Consider the following 17,231-nt stretch of genomic DNA (forward strand, 5'->3'; position numbering starts at 1 on the left):
GGGTCCTTATCACTTCCCCTTCACTGTTCTGAATCACGTTGATCGGTTCCCGCTTGGTCTCCTGTTTGGTTAGCCAGGCCAGGAGTCTACTAGGCTTATCCCCCTCTGCGTGCAGCTTCTGTATGTATTTCCCGTAGTCAAAACGCCCTAGTCTATCCCAGGTCGCTGCACATTGTTGTCGCAGAGTGGTAAGGTTGCTCTGTTCTGCCCCTCTCTCCCCTGCCTGCCCCTCAGCCTTTTCAATTTTCCTTTCTAGCTCGTCCAGTTGTGCTAGGGTTTCCCGCCTGAGTCCTCCCATCTTCCCCATTGCCTCTCCCCTGACCACCACCTTGAAGGCCTCCCAGACCGTCCCCGTGCTATCCACACTACCCATGTTATGCTCGAAGTAATCATCTATTGTGTTTTGGATGTGTTCCTGGAAGTCCCCGTCAAGTAGTGCTTCTGCCCTTAGCCTCCATTTGGGTATGGGGGCTCCCCTGTGTGTATGTGCCCATGTGACTCTCAAGGGGGCGTGGTCAGATAGGGTTAATGCGTGTATATGTGCCTCAGTGAACGCTCCCAGTGTTTCTTTGCCCGTAAGAAGGTAATCTATCCGTGTGAATGTCCTGTGTGGAGCACTGTAATGCGTGTGTCCCCTTTCTTACCCATGTACCTTTCTCCAGATGTCCTCGAGCTCGAGCTGGTCCAGCAACTGCCGTAGCGCCCTTGCTGGTGGCGCTGCTCTTTTATACTTGTCGTCCGACCTGTCCAGCCGAGGGTCCAATTTGCAGTTGTCATCTCTGGCCCAGATTATCGTAGCGTTCCTGTACGGGGCCAGCCGGGGTGGGAGCGACCTAAAGAAGGCCGTTGCATCATGGTTGGGGGCGTAGGTGTTCACCAGGCACACCTCCCGGTTCTCCAACATCCCATGGACAATCAGGACCCGACCCTCGGCGTCCTTTTCTTGATTGATGAGTTGGAATGGGATGCCAGGGGCAATCCAGGTCGTCACCCCTCTTGCGTAATTGGAGTATGTTGAACTATACATCTGACCTCCCCATTTTTTTGTTACCTTGGCTTGTTTTTCAGCCGTTAGGTGTGTCTCTTGCAACATTGCAATGTGGGTTCTCGCTTTGTTCAACCAGGTATAAATCCTCAGCCTCTTGACATATGCGTTCAGCCCTCTTACATTCCACGTGACGATCCTCAGGTCATCTCGGTCTTTGTGGGGGTTAGCGCTAGCGGCCTGCTCTTTCCCATGGGCTCGCTTATTGTCATATTCTCCTGGTATATCGCTGTCGGGGATTTATATCCTGTCCCCTATTTGCCGGATTTTAGATGATTAGTTTGTCCTCCTTCCCAAGTTGCTCCTGCTGCTATTGGCTTCATTTCGCTGTTGACAGTCTTTCCCCGTACTCTCCGCCAGTCCCCTGCGTTTGGGAACTGTCCCATGTGATTATCTGTCGTGCCATCTCCCTGTTTATGCCAACCAACTATTATGTCCGCTTCCTCCTGTGCCTTCTTCCTGCAAGCTTAACCTTAACCTTCGAACTACTTCAACTGTTAACCACAACAACAACAAAAGCCCAGCCTCCCTCCCCCCGCTCGGGCCCCGCCGCACTCCAGGTACCGCCTTCTTCTCCTCCGGTGTACTTGTCGCGGCGTAGTGTCTCAAAACTGACACTGCAAACATTGTTTCTACTGGGGTTTCTACTGTGGGTCTTGGCGGTTCCACTTCCCAAAGTCTGTGCTCCCATTTCAGGTCTCTAGTTTAGGCCTTTGAACTTTTCGGCTGTTGATTATCCTGCTCTGTCACGTCTCAGCAGGGTGTCTCTGTTGTCTTCTTGCTGCGGTTTCGGACATGCGTATCGTGCTTAGTCTCACTCTCTACCACGCCGGGGGGCGTTCCTGTTCCGCTCATTCCCCTCCCCCAGCTGCGGGATCCCCCGTTTGTCCATCCACTCCACACCGTTGTTATCCTCTCCGCCAAGTTCCTCGTGTCCTGTCTGAGGAGCCCCACGTCCACGATCACTGCGTCCAGCTTGCCTTCAATCGACGTCTTCAGTGCTTCTATGGCCTCTAGTATACTGCCTTCCACCTGTCTGATCTCTCCCTGCGTGGCGTATGGCTCTGGCGCATCCTTCTTGTGTGCTCCAGGCTGCTGATCATCACATTTGCGGGCGAATGACTCCATGACTGTCTGCCTCCCGCTGCCACCTTTTTGCTTGTCTGGCATATCGACGCCGGCTGCTCCGTGCCTGCGTGTGGATCTTGCTCGTTCCGGGTCTACTTTGCGCTGCTATGGGTTTGTTCGCAGGTTTTCCCTTTTTGTTGTGCTCCCTCTCACGGTTTCCTGCTAGTGCTGGCCTCTGATGGGTGGTCTCTCCCCGTCCTCTCTCAGCGTTGTTCAACCGCCGTGTCTCTGTGGTACTGCTATCACACGTACCCGTGGGTGCGTTGCTGCCTGTCTCACCGTGGGGTAATATTCCCTCTGGCTATTGCTCCTGCCTTGATGTTGTAGGAGGAGGCTAGCCGCCCACGGGGGCCCTTTCCTCGATCGTGTTACAGCCTAGTTGTGTGATTCGTGGCATCTGTAGGAGGCCTTTTACTAACGTCCTTGGTGCTGCTTGAGTGGGTGATATTCTCCCATTGATTGTCCTTTGATTCCCGGAGTAGCTGATTGGGCTGGTGTCAGTCTCCGTGTATGCCTCCACTGGTCCCCTCTCCAGCCGCTCTGTTGATGGCCGTCTCGATATTTTCAAGGAGGGGGTTGGCCACCCTTGGGGCAGTGTCACCCTCCGCGGTGCAGTCCGTGGATTCCCGCTTCCCTTGCTTGGCGGTCGGCGCTGGCCGTCCGAGCGCAGCCCTGGTTTGATTGTGTCTCACCTCCCAAGCTCGGTAGTCCTCCGCTTTGCCTCCGGGTCTGGGGCCTAACGCCTCTCGGTCTCGGGGTCCCCCACTGCTCTGCTGCATCCTCGTGATGCTCTGGTCGTTGGCCTCCACTCCGGTGCAGCTACTCTCGATCACGCTGGTGAGAGGGGGGCTCCCGGGCTCCGGTCTGATCCGCGGGCCGCCTCCTGTTCCTCACGGCCGCGGGTCACCACGTCGTCGCCCGCCTCGGCTCAGCGCCCTGGCTCAGTGCGGCGGCGCGTAATACTATCGCGGGCTTCTCTTCTCTTCCGCTGGAGCCGGCACCCCACACCTCCGCCTCCAGGGTGGTTTCCTAGCCTTGCCTGGGCTGGATGCTGGTCGTCAGTCCCTCCAAGCTCTGCCTTCCGCCGTCAGCGCTTCTTCGCGTCGCAGGGTGCCGGCGGCTGTTTCAGTGAGACGCGCCCGCCATTTTGTTGACGGCGCCGCGAGTCTCACGCACTTCACTTTCTCCGTTTTCGCCCTTCCGGCTTCCGATTTTTTTCGGGTCTTCCCCCGTACGTGCTCTGGGCTCTCCGGTGCCTCTTCCCAGTGTTTATTCGGCCTACCAACGATTATTTCAGCCTTATATCAGGATCAGTTGTCGGATCGAGTGGGAGCTCCTCTGAATCAGCTCACGCTTGCATGGCCGCCAAGCCACGCCCCCAGGCCGAGTACGATAGTTAATTTCACATACTTATTGTTCATGGCCTGTAAGAATGTCATTGTATTTTTCCCTTGTTTCCTCCCTTGCCTTGAAGCGCTTTGAAACACATTGGGCCTCATTACGAGGAAGGCAGTAGGAGGTTAATGGGGTCGGTGGAGCTGCCGGCCCCGTTATTCCCCTACCGCCTCATTATGAGGTCTGCCTGCGGGATCCGCTAAGAACGCCCGGTAAAACCAGGTGTCCTTAGCGGGTCCCGCGAGCAGTCCAGGATGCTAACAACGGGCCTGTCATTAACGGACCCATTGTTAGCATCATCCCCATTGGGGGCTGAAATGGGAATGGGGATGTACTGGGTCCGGGTTCCCTGAATGGGGAAATACCGGGCCCTCCAAGGTCAGAATGGCCCAGTATTTAATTTCCCCATTCAGGGAACCCAGACCTGGTACCCGGAATGGGGGTAGCCATGCCTCAAAAAGCAGCATGGCTACCTCCTTCCTCGTAATGAGACCCATTGTGTATAGGCGTTATATAAATAAACTATCATATCATATCAAACTAACATATCTATTTTTGTGTGTGTATGTTTATTGTATGTTCTGTGTTTTGTTATTTTACCGCTTAAAAAAAAGCAAAACAAAACTGCTCCTTTTCTTGTCCATTTTACCTTTTTTTCCCTGATAAGAATTGTAAGTGAAACCTTTACTGTCCCTGCTTCGTTCCCTAAAAAACCAAACCCCACACCCAGCAGAGTACTGTCATTCTATTGTGTTGTAGCTTGCACCTTGGATTTGGTTCTCTGGTTTACTTATTCAATACATTTGCAGTTTTTTTAGGAGGGGAATAGTGCTCTTGCAGTCCTGGAAAGGGAACAAAGCTGCATCAACACTGATCATGAAGCTTTGAATAGGTATCAGTGATTTTGATGAAATGACTACTGTTCTGCTGGATTAGATGAATGAGTAATGGCTAAAGTACCAGAGCTATGTGATTATATTGATCTATTGAAACACATTCAATTTAATCTAATTCTTTGGGGGATTTTTCATCGTAAATTAATGCGGGGGAATCCCTCTGCAGCCCTCCCTTACACCCCCACCTTAATTAATACCCTAACCCAAACCCTCTCTACATTGCTGCAAAAAATCCTCAAAAGTATTTGATGGAATCAAATTCTGTGAAATAGCCTGCCATGTAATGGTGGGATATCAAAGTACCTACTCAGCCCCACATTAATACTAAACAAGCAGTGACCCCAATCAGAAAGGTGAAACAGGCACCTCTCGACAGGTATAACTCCATCTCCTCTTTTGTTCATTTGGGCTGAGGGCAGGCTGTTCTCTTCGGAGGGGTCTGTGCTGGCACAAATGTAGCACAAACAACATTACTATGGTGGTACCTAAATAAAAGAATGTCCAACCAAGGTTTGATAAAAGTAGCAGCTTTAATTAAAGGAACACAAATTCACACAACTAATGAAAACACTACTGGCCCACCCTGTAATGGAAAACACTGAGAAAAGGCTATTACAATAATGGGGCACTCTGGGTTTGGTCGCTGGAGCACTCAGACAATTATTTCAGCAGCAAAATGGCAAGCATCTTTAAAACAGGTAGAGAATGTGTCTTAAAGGTTACTGTGGTTCTTTAAGGCAGACCACGGGGACAAAGTCTCTTCAAATACCTTATGTTCTTGTCTCTTGTGCTCAATAGAATAGAGGCAGGCTTTTCAGCATCAAAGTGAGAGTCTGGATGCTTTCAGCGCCAAGCGGGGCTCGGGTGGGGTGAGGTGGTAATGAGTTACAATAATATGTGCTGTTCGGCAGCGGCAATGGCTTTCAGGTCGAAGACACTGGTGACAACAGGTGATGTCGATTTGGAGATGCAGGGAGACTCAACATCCTCAGGTTTGAAAAAGTGGAGACTGACTTTCAGAGACAAATGTGTTTGTCTAGTTCAGCATGGCATCAGTGTAATGCAGTGTCAACAGCTTGGAGCTCAAAATCTGGCGACTAGGAGACAGTGTCAAGTTGTTGATGCTAGAAGACTCAGCAGATCTCAGATGCAGAGGCAGCAGAACTTCAGCGTAGAAATTGAGCGAAACTCTAAGATGCAGATGCGGTCGAGGTTGTGGTTGACTTGTGGTTCACTTGCAGTAGCTTGGATGGCATGAAGGTTCCCAAATTGGCGTCAAGGCAGTTTGGTGATGTAGGGAGAGCCAGAGGTCACTTCCTCAGTTCTGTGGTTTCCTGGAAACCAAATACAGGGTTCCCAGTCAGGACACCTTGCAGATCAGAAAAGTTTGTAGAAGGCCCTTGCAGAGGTTCTGTCATCACCAGTGGTATCATCCTGGGCACGAGTGCCTCAGATGCAGTGTGCAATGTCCACAAAGCAGTTTCACCTCAAATCTGGCCATTGGATGGGTAGAGAGAAGAGCTTTCCAAATCCTTGGATTCCTCTATCTTCACGTCTATGGCAGAAGACTTTGAAATATACTGTACCCCTAACAGTTTTCCAGGTCACCCCTTCTTGTATTGAAGACCAAAAATATATCCACTAATGGGAGCCCCACCCCCATCTAAAGGGAAAATGCTGTGGTGGATTTGTCTAAAGCAAAACTGTCGTAGGGGATTCAATCCATGCTGCTGTAAAAAGTGTCCTTTGTCTTCTGATGTTATACACAGAGTGATTTGTCTGCAGGAAGCTGGGGCAAAGTGCCTGGTGAAGATATTCTACATTTCATGTTTTTTTGCCTGGCCTATGACATATTAGGTGCAGAACGCTGACTCTAATTTTAAGTGAGACCACATTTCGCCAGTGTCACCCAGCACTGTTATTTATTGAAGGCTTCCTTGCTTAGTATAGGGTGGGCATTACTAATTTATCTGAGACATGCTTTTCAATATAACAAAATTCATGTACTGCCTGAGCTGCTACTCTAGATTGTATGGGTTACATTGTTTAACTTGATGTAGTTTTAGATGATAAACAGACACAAGGGACAGCAGTTCAAGGGTGTTAATTGAACTTTTGCAGGGGTATGATAAACACCTATTGAAACCTAAATCTAAGATGGGAGTAAGCTACAACCATCAAATAATAAAGAAAGCAGTCCTAGTCAAGTCATGTCAACATAAAAGGGTCTATACTAAAAAACCTATTACCAATCCTTACTACTAATTTACAAATAGTGTGGGGTGAAGTTCGTGAAAAAGAAGAAGTGTTCATTAAATGATAATTCAGGATGATTGGGCCGTTGGCTTCCCTATCCACAGGTTTTCAGCACGGGGCAAGACGGGTCACTGGAGCAAAGCACACACTCTGGCACTGTGGTACGAGGATACAGTTCAATTTCCACAGTTCAGGCCTTTCTGTGTTCAAGCCTCTTTACTCCTGTTAAGTCTCTTGACTCAGAGAGCCTGCTGTTCAAAAATAATAAGAAAACGTTCCTTTCTCTCTGTCTGTATTCAGGTAGGATGTTTACCCTGGATCCCCCTCTGCCAGGCTCAGATCCAGGTAACTCAAAAGTTCCACATTGGATCCCTGTCTTCCGGGCTCAGATCCCTTTCACATCAATGTCTGAGAGTTCTTTCACGGGTGACTCACGGTTCACCCCGGTTCTCCTCAGCAGGGCTGAAATCCCTTTCTCTTGGTCAATTAGTCTCCCTCAGCCGGGTTCGGACCAATTGCAATGCACTTTAAACTATCTAAGACTTTCAAATGTGCACAGGATTTTGCAAGAACTGTTGTATGACCACATCGATCTCAGTATTCCTTTTTCTCACTTTCTGCATTAGTTGGTTACCTAACACAGACCTTTAATTGAGAGCCCCCGTTGCGCCGGACTACTCTGTATATGGTATCTTGGGTTGCCTGCCAAACTTCAATCACAAAGTTAGTTTACTTCTTTGGTTCAAATTATACTCACGTAACTCATCGCCAAGGCCTCACACACTGTTATTTTAGTACAATGTTGCTGCTTGCAAGCTTAATTCAAAACACAGGCAGGTTTGGTATCAGTCTCTCCAACTCACTGGCTGTGATGTCATTTCTGATGCCGCTTAGTTGTAGGAGCCAAGGACAGTAACACAGCGGCAATCGCTCCTCCCTGCCTTGGTTATTGACACGGGAGAGCCCTGGGTACCTCCGACACAATGTGCAGGTTTGATCAGCTAGTTTCTGGTCTTGGATTTCTTACTTTCCAAGTGTCATGGGTATCAAGCAGGTAGTTGGGGCAAGCTGGGTGGAGGCTTGGCAGGCCTGGCATAGGCACACAAAGAACCCATAACAACTCTCTCCTTTCATTCCTTCCTAGTGTTTGTAGTAACTTCCTGGTTATCACTTCCCGTTGCCAAACAGGAAGTGCATGAGAACTCATGAACTTTCTAGTGTTTGGGTGTGGCTGGCTATTTAAGCCACACCCAAGATTCTTCCAGTGCTTCGTGTTGCTTACTGTGAGCTGTTTCAGCAAAACACTTGCCGTGCTCTGGATCAGCCAGCATCTGCTTACCTGCTCCGGATCATCCTGTTTCTGCTTACCTGCTCTGGATCATCCTGCTTCTGCTTACCTGCTCCGGATCATCCTGCTTCTGCTTACCTGCTCCGGATCATCCTACTTCTGCTTACCCAATCTGGATCATTCAGCTTCAGTTTACCTGGTTCTTACTCCATGCTGCAGCTATCTCCAGTCAAGAGGGGACTTCTACACCGGCACCTGTAAGAACAAAGAAGAACAGCGTTAACACGCGCACATCAGTAACGCTGCGCATACTCACCGAATCTTGCCGCTACGCTGGAATCCAGGTTAGTTGCATGAGCGCACAAACCCCTGTAAGAAAGAATAGACATTATTCATTGCGCTCGCTCCAATAACGCGGACACTTATTTCACTGCGCTCTCTCTCTCTCTACGCGGTGCATACTTACCAAAAGCCTCCATGCAAACTTACCTAACCACCAAGTCTCCAGTAGTGCTGAACCCGGACTCGAGGCGCTAATACCACATAATTTCTCCTGCAAGGGAAAGGGAGAGACATTACCAGGCGCGCTCGAATTGAAGGCACTATGCAAACCTACCAGCAGCTAGCTTCTACACGCAGCGCGACTCACCCATAAAAATACCGGCAAAGAAAGACAATATGGACAATTTTGGACACTCAACATTCTCCGTGCAACGTTCACTTGTGGGAAGGACTTTCTAGCCAGTGAAGAAACTGGCGCCTTTAACTCTCGGCCTCGCTGGGAAGGCATAAAACAGCTTTTGGCATCTGAACTCAGCCTACAGACATTGCCACCAATCACATGAGTGAATCGCACCCCTGCAAATGCAGGATGGAGTGCACACCCTATTAAAGATCAAGGTAAGCCCATAGAGGGACATCACAGCACACAGTAAAGAGATGGGAAGGGCCCAGGGGAATCGGGTGAATTCAGGTCTGAGTGTACACCTTGTATTTGACAGGTATTCCTCCGGGTGAAACAGGGGAAGTGAAGACTCGGGGTCAAGGGAGGCTCGTCCATCGCTCCTGCAGAGACACAGGTGAGTGTGACACCAAGGCTCACGAAAGTAACAGTCTTTAGAGGTCACAGGTATTTCCCTCCTCTCTCTGGTCTCACCGTCTGTGTAAAACTGTCATCTTGGAACTGCTGTTTCCTCGTGTGGTTTACCTTGCTAAGAATGTGCTTTCATGCTCCGCCTTTTATCCGCATTGGAAATTGTGATGGAAGTCAGGTGTGTGTAATAATCCATAATTGCCTCACCCTGCCTGTCCATGGTGTTGGGACATGTCATGTATATGGCTCTGGTGTTAGTCCATTGTCGCTCACTGTGAACTGTCCATGAGAAACTGTGTCAAAAAAGGGGGTTGGTTGAATTCCTAGGTATCCTACCTAGTAGCATGGGGAAAAGTTGTTATTGGGTTATTGGGATGGGGATACCGTGTCACACCCTCCAGTGTCCCACTTCCACTCCTGAGCACCCCTCATCCAGGTGATTCTCATGCACTGGTCCACCCCCAGGAACTGGATCCAAAAGCGATGGCCGTGTCCTGGCCACCTGGATGACAGATCCCCATGGACTAGAGGGTGAGACACCTTCATGTTTCTCACACCCCCTACAGCCACTTGTGTATGCTGATATATGGTGCCCAGGATCATTTGGAGGTTTCTTTCAAGCGGCTCAGGGTCAGAGTCCTTACTCACCTTTCCCTTTATTGCAGGTTATCTTAACTTCTACATTATCGATTCAGTTGGTCTGGGCATGGTTACAAGTTCAGTGTCCATAATTTTGGCATGGTAGCAGCCACCATTCACCACAGAGCATTAAAAATACCTGGGCTACACCTGTCCTGGTGAAACCATACAGCTGCAGAAACTCAGCTATTGTCCTCTCCATCCTCTTTGGTTCCTGAGGAGGAAGTGGGAGAGAAGAAGCTGTCCTGTTGTCCTGCGCTTCTGTGTTCTTCAGCCATGCCAGTATGGGGAACTGTTCTGGAAGGCGAACGTGCTTTCCACTTTGTGGAGGTAAGCATGCATAAGGTCAGAGGCTTCTCTGATTGTTCTGTTTGCTATTTATCTTCTGTAGCATTATATCTTAATTATGCCTTGGACAGACTTTGTTTTGTGTGAAGGTTCATGTTGTTCAAGGAACTGATCATTGGTTTTTGAATACAGATTGATTTTTTGCATACAACCTGCCTCTTTGTCTGTTCTTTGGTGAATTGCATATCTTAATCGACCCCACTATTAAATACGTTCTTGAAAGCTAGGATCTTCAAGAGTTGATGGTGCTGTTGATTCAAGTGTTCTTTTTTCAAGTTTTGCTTGTGTCTTGAAATAGCCGATGTAGTGGGACCTGCGTTTGTTTTGTGGCAATGCTGTTGGTCAGTGTGTTGCACCACGTTGTGGCGTTTCATTGACTTATACAGTGGAGAGGGTGGAATCTAGATTTCCACCTGGGAGGCCATGTGGAGTGGTCTTTTCTTCTGGGACTGCTGCTTGTGTGGTGAGAGGCCCAGGCAAATGTATAAAACCAGATGAAGGGGTAGAATAAGGCAGGCCTTAGCAGCGGGTTCAAACTGCGTAGATCATCGCCATCATGTTTGGACATTGATAGAGTGGCATCTGAGCTCCGAGCACTTTTCAATAATCAGACGATACTCAGAACTATCTGTCTTTGAAAGATTTCCCAAACGGGAACATGTTAGTAATGGTGCAAAATGTCTAAGGCAAAAGATTCCAAGGAACACTGGCATGGTTTACAAGAATTTGCCACAGGTGCAAAGCCTTTCTCATCATGGGATTCTGAGTGATTGATGTTTTACTGCATGTTCTGAAGGATGACCAGGCAGAGCATTGAGAAAGGTTCCAGGTGTAGGCTTACCAAGTGCTGGCCAGGGGCAGAGTCCTTGCGCATGTTGGTGACTTCGTGATGGAGTGTGTGAGAGAAGGATTGCGGTACTTGGGTACTCCTGGGGGATATCTCTGCTTGTGAACTGCAAACAATGGTGTCTGTGGGTGATTATGACCAATGTCTTGATGGAGAGGGCCTTTAAGGAGTGGGCTCTATGTGGCAGCCACATGGTAATAACGGCACCGAATGCCAAAGTTTGGTCTGGGCATCTGGTTGATGAGACAAGTGGCATAGTTATCCATGGTGAAGCTGCGTATAGTGATGTTGTCATGTTTGTCATATTTAGAATGTTATGTGGCTCTGAGGCTCGAGATAAGTCTATTACAGAAAATATACTGGCCCCTTTAACTGTTGTCAGCTTTTCTCCGATGTTGGGGAGGGGATGCCTTTCAACCAGGATGTTTCTGTTCAGGTCCCCTAGATCTACACATAGGGCCTCATTATAAGGTTTGCGCTGATGGAATTCCGTCAGGGCTGATTACAGGGTTCCCATCGCGGGACCTGTATCGCACGCCTGGTAAAACCGGGTCCCGCGAGGGGAAGAAGGAGGTAACAACGGGACACTCATGATGTGACCGTTGTTACCTCCATCCCCATTCCCATTGAGCCCTATGGAGGCTCAAATGAGAATGAGGAATGGTTCCTGCAAGGAGGACTTACCGGGTCCTCCTATGTTGGAGTAACCCAGTAAGTCCCCATTGCAGGAACCCGGTAAAGGAGGCTGGTTTGGAGGCAGCCATGGTGGTAATAGCTCCATGGCTGCCTCCAAACTCGTAATGAGGCCCATAGTCTTATTTCACCGTTGGACTTTGCTGCCACTACTACTGGTGATAGCCATTCGGAGCTTTCTACTCTCTCAATAATTCCTCCTTGCAACAGTTTTTGTATTTCCTGTTTCACCTTCTCATACAAGTGGTGCGGTACAGACCTGAACTTATGCACCTTTGGCACAGCCCCATTCTTGAGAACCATTTCTTGTTCAAAATCTTTCAGCATCCCCAAATCTTCTGAAAATACCTTGGGAAATTCTTGTTCCCATCTATCCAGCAACAGAGATGGGATAATCAGCGTTGGCCTGTATTCTTATTCCTAGTTTCCTTTGTTCTGTCCACCTTAATAGGAAGGACCCTTCTTGTGTTACATACACATCTGCATCACAACTGCGACCTTTGTACTTTATGGATGCTTGGAATTTTCCCAACACTTTGATTTTTACATTCCCATAGGCATATGGCTCAATCATCTGTTCATCTAGCTGTTCCACCTTTTCTTGTACACATCATTCAAATGTCTTTCTTGATATGAGAGTCCACAGTGAACAGCTGTCAATCTTCATGGTCACGACTCTGCCTTCGATCAAGAAAACGTCTTTCGGTCCTTTCCCTTTGGGGTATAACTCAGCAACTTCCAATACATGTTTACCTTGGAAAGGAAATGCATGACTCTCTTCTTGTTCGGGAACTCCGACTTCCACATTGTTCATCTGCCCAGCTTCCTTGCAGACTCTCGCGGAATGTCCCCTTTTCTTACACTTCAAGCAATTGATATTCCTTGGTAGGCAAAACATACTCGAGGCAATATGGCAATTGCTGCCGCACTCGAAGCACTTAATTTCCTTGAAGACATTGAGCTTCCTTGAGTTTTTGACTGCTGCGACTTCACATCCTGATTTGTCTGCCATCATGTTCAACATTTATTTGCTTTTTTGCTCCATACTTCGTGCCATTTCCACTGCCGCCTCCAGCGGAAGATCATTGGACAACAACCTTTCTTGAATCTTGAGCTATTTGTGCAACCAACTAATTGGTCTCGTATGAGTGAGTCAGTGAGCAGACCAAAATCACAGGAATGACTCAAGGTCCTCAATGCAGCAATTACGTTTGCCAATGTCCTTTCAGCTACACTATATGAATCAGTTTCACCTTGACCTTCTTGCGTGGCTGAGGCAAAGCATCATATACATTGTGGCCCTCAGCGCCAAGGTTGTGCAAAAGAATGGCTTCCTTCCTAGCAGGAGCAATTTTTTCCCCTCCTACTGCAATAGGATAAGTGTCAAACAGTTTTTTCCACCTATCCCACCTAATGATATGTGTACCAGCTTCCGGTAAAAATGGTGGAGGTGCTGCCATGCTTGCTGCAGCCATGTTGAGAATTCTGTGTAAAGACTTCACTTAAAATATACTTGGCTGAATATGACCTAGTGGCAGTTTGTTATAGTTTTTTTTGCTTTTGGTTCCTCCTTCCTCCGCTGTGAAGTCTTGTTAGCTGTCACTCTGGCTTTTAAGTGTAGACTCACTGTTATATGCCACTAGTATGAAATGTCTTTAGAACTATAATGCTCTTATTGTTTTTCCAAGAGTCTTATAATCTGCGCAGGCTCCAGGGGCTCTTAGTCTCTCATGGGGATATAGAGTTAATAGAAAAGGTTTGGTCAGGGTATAGTGAGCCTGGGTCCCGCCTGTATATATGCACCGTATATACTTGTGATGCAAGCCTTGCAGTTCATTTCTCTGTACACAGCCTTGTTTTTTTAGTGACTTCACCAGTTTGCTACTGGTTGCTTTCTTCTTCCCTCCTGCAGTTTGCGTGAAACCCCTCCCACTGATTAGTGAGGTCTTCAAGAGCTTAATAATCACAGAGCCGGAGCTCTGGGCAGTATGTGGCACGTTGGGTCTGTTTCACTCTTCCCTCTCCCTCCCCCCGCCTCCTCACCTCTGGTTGGCACGCTGAGAAGGGGGGCGGGGCAGGATGCTGGTGCCCTTCACACGCCGGGCGATTCCTCCCCGCAATCCTTCAGGGGAGGCCGCCGTCCCGCTGGGCCGTGTGCTTCAGCCGGCGCCAGCATATTTAGGATCCAGGAACCACAGCTGACGAGTGCCCGTCCCCGCATACATGTTTCCAGCGAGCCGGCAGGGGCTCGCACAGCGTCTTCTTCTCCGGTGGGCCTGTAGTCATGCACTACATCCCATCCTCGTCGCCATTGTAAAAACGGAGAGCTGAACCAACGCCACCGGCCAACTGCCTCTCCACTGCCTCGCGTCTGCAGTCGTCATAAATGTAAACACGGACGCGAGGCAGAAGACCCTACCAGCCACATAAGATTCTAAATATGACAAACATGACAACATCACTACACTGCGCTTGCCCATGTCAGAGTTTTGGGTGCTTTTGTCTATTTTTCCCTCACTTGAGGGCCTGCTGAATGCAATTGGTTGAATTCAAACTGGGTTATGGTGCAGAAATTGTCATTTTTGAACATTCAAAAAAGAGCAGAAGGTTGTCGTCTGGCTCAAGAGATGGCAGAAAGAAGGGTTACATTTCGTCCCATTGATGCATTGACATCTATATGTCTTTGCATCTGTTGACATTGACGCACTTGTTTTGTTTTTTGCTTTTATTTTGTAAACGGGACAGAACGACTAAGCATCTTGCGTCACTGCTAGAGAGTTTGCTTTACAGATTTACAGTCGCTTAATAATATGTAATCCCTGTGTGTTTATTTATCTGGTTTGTCAAACACCATTTCTCCCATATGGGCTTCTTCGCGTCGCAGGGTGCCGGCGGCGGTTTCAGTGAGACGCGCCCGCCATTTTGTTGACGGCGCCGCGAGTCTCACGCACTTCACTTTCTCCGTTTTCGCCCTTCCGGCTTCCGATTTTTTTCGGGTCTTCCCCCGTACGTGCTCTGGGCTCTCCGGTGCCTCTTCCCAGTGTTTATTCGGCCTACCAACGATTATTTCAGCCTTATATCAGGATCAGTTGTCGGATCGAGTGGGAGCTCCTCTGAATCAGCTCACGCTTGCATGGCCGCCAAGCCACGCCCCCAGGCCGAGTACGATAGTTAATTTCACATACTTATTGTTCATGGCCTGTAAGAATGTCATTGTATTTTTCCCTTGTTTCCTCCCTTGCCTTGAAGCGCTTTGAAACACATTGGGCCTCATTACGAGGAAGGCAGTAGGAGGTTAATGGGGTCGGTGGAGCTGCCGGCCCCGTTATTCCCCTACCGCCTCATTATGAGGTCTGCCTGCGGGATCCGCTAAGAACGCCCGGTAAAACCAGGTGTCCTTAGCGGGTCCCGCGAGCAGTCCAGGATGCTAACAACGGGCCTGTCATTAACGGACCCATTGTTAGCATCATCCCCATTGGGGGCTGAAATGGGAATGGGGATGTACTGGGTCCGGGTTCCCTGAATGGGGAAATACCGGGCCCTCCAAGGTCAGAATGGCCCAGTATTTAATTTCCCCATTCAGGGAACCCAGACCTGGTACCCGGAATGGGGGTAGCCATGCCTCAAAAAGCAGCATGGCTACCTCCTTCCTCGTAATGAGACCCATTGTGTATAGGCGTTATATAAATAAACTATCATATCATATCAAACTAACATATCTATTTTTGTGTGTGTATGTTTATTGTATGTTCTGTGTTTTGTTATTTTACCGCTTAAAAAAAAGCAAAACAAAACTGCTCCTTTTCTTGTCCATTTTACCTTTTTTTCCCTGATAAGAATTGTAAGTGAAACCTTTACTGTCCCTGCTTCGTTCCCTAAAAAACCAAACCCCACACCGAGCAGAGTACTGTCATTCTATTGTGTTGTAGCTTGCACCTTGGATTTGGTTCTCTGGTTTACTTATTCAATACATTTGCAGTTTTTTTAGGAGGGGAATAGTGCTCTTGCAGTCCTGGAAAGGGAACAAAGCTGCATCAACACTGATCATGAAGCTTTGAATAGGTATCAGTGATTTTGATGAAATGACTACTGTTCTGCTGGATTAGATGAATGAGTAATGGCTAAAGTACCAGAGCTATGTGATTATATTGATCTATTGAAACACATTCAATTTAATCTAATTCTTTGGGGGATTTTTCATCGTAAATTAATGCGGGGGAATCCCTCTGCAGCCCTCCCTTACACCCCCACCTTAATTAATACCCTAACCCAAACCCTCTCTACATTGCTGCAAAAAATCCTCAAAAGTATTTGATGGAATCAAATTCTGTGAAATAGCCTGCCATGTAATGGTGGGATATCAAAGTACCTACTCAGCCCCACATTAATACTAAACAAGCAGTGACCCCAATCAGAAAGGTGAAACAGGCACCTCTCGACAGGTATAACTCCATCTCCTCTTTTGTTCATTTGGGCTGAGGGCAGGCTGTTCTCTTCGGAGGGGTCTGTGCTGGCACAAATGTAGCACAAACAACATTACTATGGTGGTACCTAAATAAAAGAATGTCCAACCAAGGTTTGATAAAAGTAGCAGCTTTAATTAAAGGAACACAAATTCACACAACTAATGAAAACACTACTGGCCCACCCTGTAATGGAAAACACTGAGAAAAGGCTATTACAATAATGGGGCACTCTGGGTTTGGTCGCTGGAGCACTCAGACAATTATTTCAGCAGCAAAATGGCAAGCATCTTTAAAACAGGTAGAGAATGTGTCTTAAAGGTTACTGTGGTTCTTTAAGGCAGACCACGGGGACAAAGTCTCTTCAAATACCTTATGTTCTTGTCTCTTGTGCTCAATAGAATAGAGGCAGGCTTTTCAGCATCAAAGTGAGAGTCTGGATGCTTTCAGCGCCAAGCGGGGCTCGGGTGGGGTGAGGTGGTAATGAGTTACAATAATATGTGCTGTTCGGCAGCGGCAATGGCTTTCAGGTCGAAGACACTGGTGACAACAGGTGATGTCGATTTGGAGATGCAGGGAGACTCAACATCCTCAGGTTTGAAAAAGTGGAGACTGACTTTCAGAGACAAATGTGTTTGTCTAGTTCAGCATGGCATCAGTGTAATGCAGTGTCAACAGCTTGGAGCTCAAAATCTGGCGACTAGGAGACAGTGTCAAGTTGTTGATGCTAGAAGACTCAGCAGATCTCAGATGCAGAGGCAGCAGAACTTCAGCGTAGAAATTGAGCGAAACTCTAAGATGCAGATGCGGTCGAGGTTGTGGTTGACTTGTGGTTCACTTGCAGTAGCTTGGATGGCATGAAGGTTCCCAAATTGGCGTCAAGGCAGTTTGGTGATGTAGGGAGAGCCAGAGGTCACTTCCTCAGTTCTGTGGTTTCCTGGAAACCAAATACAGGGTTCCCAGTCAGGACACCTTGCAGATCAGAAAAGTTTGTAGAAGGCCCTTGCAGAGGTTCTGTCATCACCAGTGGTATCATCCTGGGCACGAGTGCCTCAGATGCAGTGTGCAATGTCCACAAAGCAGTTTCACCTCAAATCTGGCCATTGGATGGGTAGAGAGAAGAGCTTTCCAAATCCTTGG

This window comes from Ambystoma mexicanum, chromosome 2p, assembly GCF_040938575.1.
Source record: "Ambystoma mexicanum isolate Mex_15411 chromosome 2p, UKY_AmexF1_1, whole genome shotgun sequence".
Lineage (NCBI taxonomy): Eukaryota > Metazoa > Chordata > Amphibia > Caudata > Ambystomatidae > Ambystoma > Ambystoma mexicanum.